We start from the raw sequence: 3,531 nt of genomic DNA, 5'->3' as shown, positions 1-3,531 counted from the left end.
CGCAGTAGACGTTAGATGAGCGCTGTCGCTATGCGGCACTTGTTATTCAATGCTAGTATTCTAGTATCGATTTGAATTGTAGTCTATTGACCTTCCCTCACCTGGCGAGCCAGTTACCTATGTCTTGGATATTATTGCATCATTGCTAGCTCTGGCAGAACTCAACCACACACGTGTAGCTCATGGTATATGTAGCATATATAGCATATATGTAGCATATATGTAGCATATATGTAGCATATATGTAGCATATATGTAGCATATGTAGCATATATGTAGCATATATGTAGCATACATGTAGCATATATACGCGGTTTCATGCGTGCGAACACAAAAATGGTTGTCTTCGAGACTCTTCGTCACTGAACAGTACTTTTAGTACATTGTGTCGTACGGCCGATCGGTCCTCGCCGCCGCGTGTTATCACCATCGCCAACACTGTCTGATTATGTGCGGATGATGTTGTTGCAGCTCATTGCGACGTGAAGGTGTGGGTGCTCGATCGCACGCTGTTCCAGGCCATCATGATGAAGACTGGACTGCAGAGACAGGAGGAGAACATGAGGTTCCTGCGCAGGTAAACAACACAAACAAACAAGCAAACAAACATACAAACAAACAGTCATACAAACAAACAAATAAACACACACACGCTCAAAGAAAACAAACCTAAACATACATACAAACAGCGATACAAACATACAAATAAACATATACACATACACAAAACAAAAAGCAAGCAAGCAAACAAACAAACAAACAAATAAACAGTCATACACACCAACATACAAACTAAAAAAAACAACCAACCAACCAACATACATACAAACAAACAAACGAAAAAAAGGGAAAGAAAAAAATAGCAATCACATGAGAGCGAATGCGGGAATAAGAGGGAAAAATATGAAAAGCTTCCCCGGCGTGGGAAGGATGCAGAGAGTGTAGATGCAACGTGGGAACCACACAAGGCCTCTCTGTCTGTTTGTGTGCGTGCGTGTGCGTGTGTGCGTGCGTGTTGTTGTCAGATACCCTCGCGCTGCTAACTCTCATTCAATCTCAGACTGGTCCGTGCCGCCCGCGGCCGCTGGCCTACATTTCATTAATCCCTCGTGCAAAGGCAAGTGAGCTTGATTAAGCATCCTGCGCCTGCGGGTGCTGGCAGCAAGTGTTAAGATCTGCTCGCGTGTTCCTGCATCGTTGTCAACATCATCATCGTCAAGCAGCCGCAGCTCAAGCCAGAGTACAGCATCAGCAGTAAGCAGCAGCATCAACACAGGCCAGTAGTAGCAACAGCAGTAGTAGTCAGTAGTAGCAGGCAGCAGCAGTAGCCAGGCAGTCGTCAGCAGGCAGCAGTGTAGCACAAGCAGTAGTAGTGAGCAGCAGCAGAAGCAGAGTATAATAAACAGTAGCAGCATCAGGCCCATCGCGCAGTAGTAGACAGCAGCAGTAGTAGCAGCAGCAGCAGCAGTAGAAGCAGCAGAGCCAGGAGCAGCAGTAGTAACAGTAGCAGCATCAGCAGCAGCGGCATACAGCAGTAGTAACAGTTAGCACATCACGGCAGCAAGGCATCAGCAGTAGTAACAGTAGTAGCAGGGCAGCAGCAGTAGCACAGGCAGCAGTAGTTAGCAGTGGCAGAGCAAATATCAGCAGCAGCAGTAGCAGCAGTAGCAGTAGCAGCAGCAGCAGCAGCAGCAGCATCAGCAGTAGTAACAGTAGCAGCAGCATCAGCAGTAGCAGCAGTAGCAGCAGCAGCAGCAGTAGCACTGGACTGTTACGGACTGAATTGGCTGTGAAGTAGCGAGTTTTAATGTCGTGACAGATGGGGAAGACAAAGAACTCTTGGCTAGCACAAGCAAAACGTGTAGATAAATATACAGATAACTATTCATGCAATATTCTCGAGAAATCCTCGACTTCCATCTGTTATTCAACGAATTTAGCAGACTATGCCTCGAAAAATTGTCAGCTTTTCTCTCCATCCGTCATTCAACGAATTGAACAGACTATGGCCATATGTAAACCAATCAAAAATCAATCACTATTCGCCGTTATAATTTGTAGATTTCAGACAATGCTCTGTCGTTCTAAAGCATTCAGCAGTAAACGCGCCCATGTTATCTTAATCTATCGATTCTATAAGAAGTTCTAATTCATTCAGAAGTGAACTATTCCAACGTAATACATCACGGACAAAAACGTCACGTTCTAAAACCGTTCAAAACGGAACTATCCTGAGGTGAAATTCGCGTATCGTACGTTATCCCCAAACCTCGATTTATCCATGTGGAAACCAATTCGACACCACGAGCAAAAAAAACTCGTCCAGAGTAAATTTATGTGATATTAATGTCGGCTGACTTTCACACGAACATAAAGGGATCCATTACCAGCGCACGTCATGTGGCGAAATTCTACGGAAATGCGTCAGTAGAGAAGCTATTGTTAGTACAAAGCTGCAATGTACACGTACGTTCGCTGCACACACACACACGCACGCACGCACGCACGCACGCAGGCACGCATACACGCACACGCACACACACACACACACACGCACGCACGCACACACGCACGCACGCACGTACGCACGCACGCAGGCACGCACGCACGCACTAACGCAGGCACGCACGCACGCACACACACGCACACACACACACACACACGTACACACACACACACACACACGTACACATGGTTGTTAGTTGCATTACCAGTCTAGGCCTATGTGTCGTGTTACTGCTATTGTGTGAAACATGTCATTTAGCTACACAAAGCCGGCAACTTGAACAAAACTGCTGCTGCTGCAGACGATGATGATAATGATGCTGATGATCATGATCATGATACTGCTGCTGCTGTTGATGATGATGATGATGATGATGACAATGATGGTACTGCTGCTGTTGATGATGATGATGATGATGATGATTATGACAATGATGGTACTGCTGCTGCTGCTGATGATGATGATGGTACTGCTACTGCTGTTGATGATGATGATGCTACTGCTTCTGCTGTCACTGCTGATGATGATTCGTTGATGCTGTTGATGATGACGATGATGATGATGACAATGATGGTACTGCTGCTGCTGCTGCTGATGATGATGGTACTGCTACTGCTGCTGATGATGATGATGCTACTGCAGCTGCTGTCACTGCAGCTGATGATTCGATGATGCTGTTGTTGCTGAGAATGCTGATGATGACAACGATGATGATAATGATGATGACAGTGGTGGGTGTAACGTTTTTATCGCATGGAGTGATTAATTGGAATCATGCATCATGATCGCTGAAATGTTTGTGCATCATTTTCTCGGTCATCTCTATCTGCAGCGTGCCTCTATTGAAGAATGTTCCGGGAGAGAAGCTGTCGAAAATAGCAGACGTCCTTGAAGTGGTGAGCATCAGCTGCATGTTTGGTCTTTTTCTCTCTCTCTCTCTCTCTCTCTCTCTCTCTCTCTCTCTCTCTCTCTCTCTCTCTCGCGCGCTCTCTCTCGCGCTCTCGCTCTCTCTCTCTCTCTCTTTT

General features: G+C 46.0%; 1 long non-coding RNA gene across 1 annotated transcript; it reads left to right on the top strand.

The window, feature by feature from the left end:
• Positions 1-476: 476 nt before the first annotated feature.
• Positions 477-3,377, top strand: LOC106818444. Its single transcript, XR_001395219.1, has 2 exons — positions 477-577; positions 3,339-3,377. It is a non-coding gene; the product is annotated as an uncharacterized LOC106818444 (long non-coding RNA).
• The last annotated feature ends 154 nt before the right edge of the window (positions 3,378-3,531 follow it).

This window comes from Priapulus caudatus, unplaced genomic scaffold (assembly GCF_000485595.1).
Source record: "Priapulus caudatus unplaced genomic scaffold, Priapulus_caudatus-5.0.1 Scaffold2246, whole genome shotgun sequence".
Taxonomy (NCBI): domain Eukaryota; kingdom Metazoa; phylum Priapulida; class Priapulimorpha; order Priapulimorphida; family Priapulidae; genus Priapulus; species Priapulus caudatus.
This window is presented reverse-complemented; position numbering and strand designations above follow the sequence as displayed.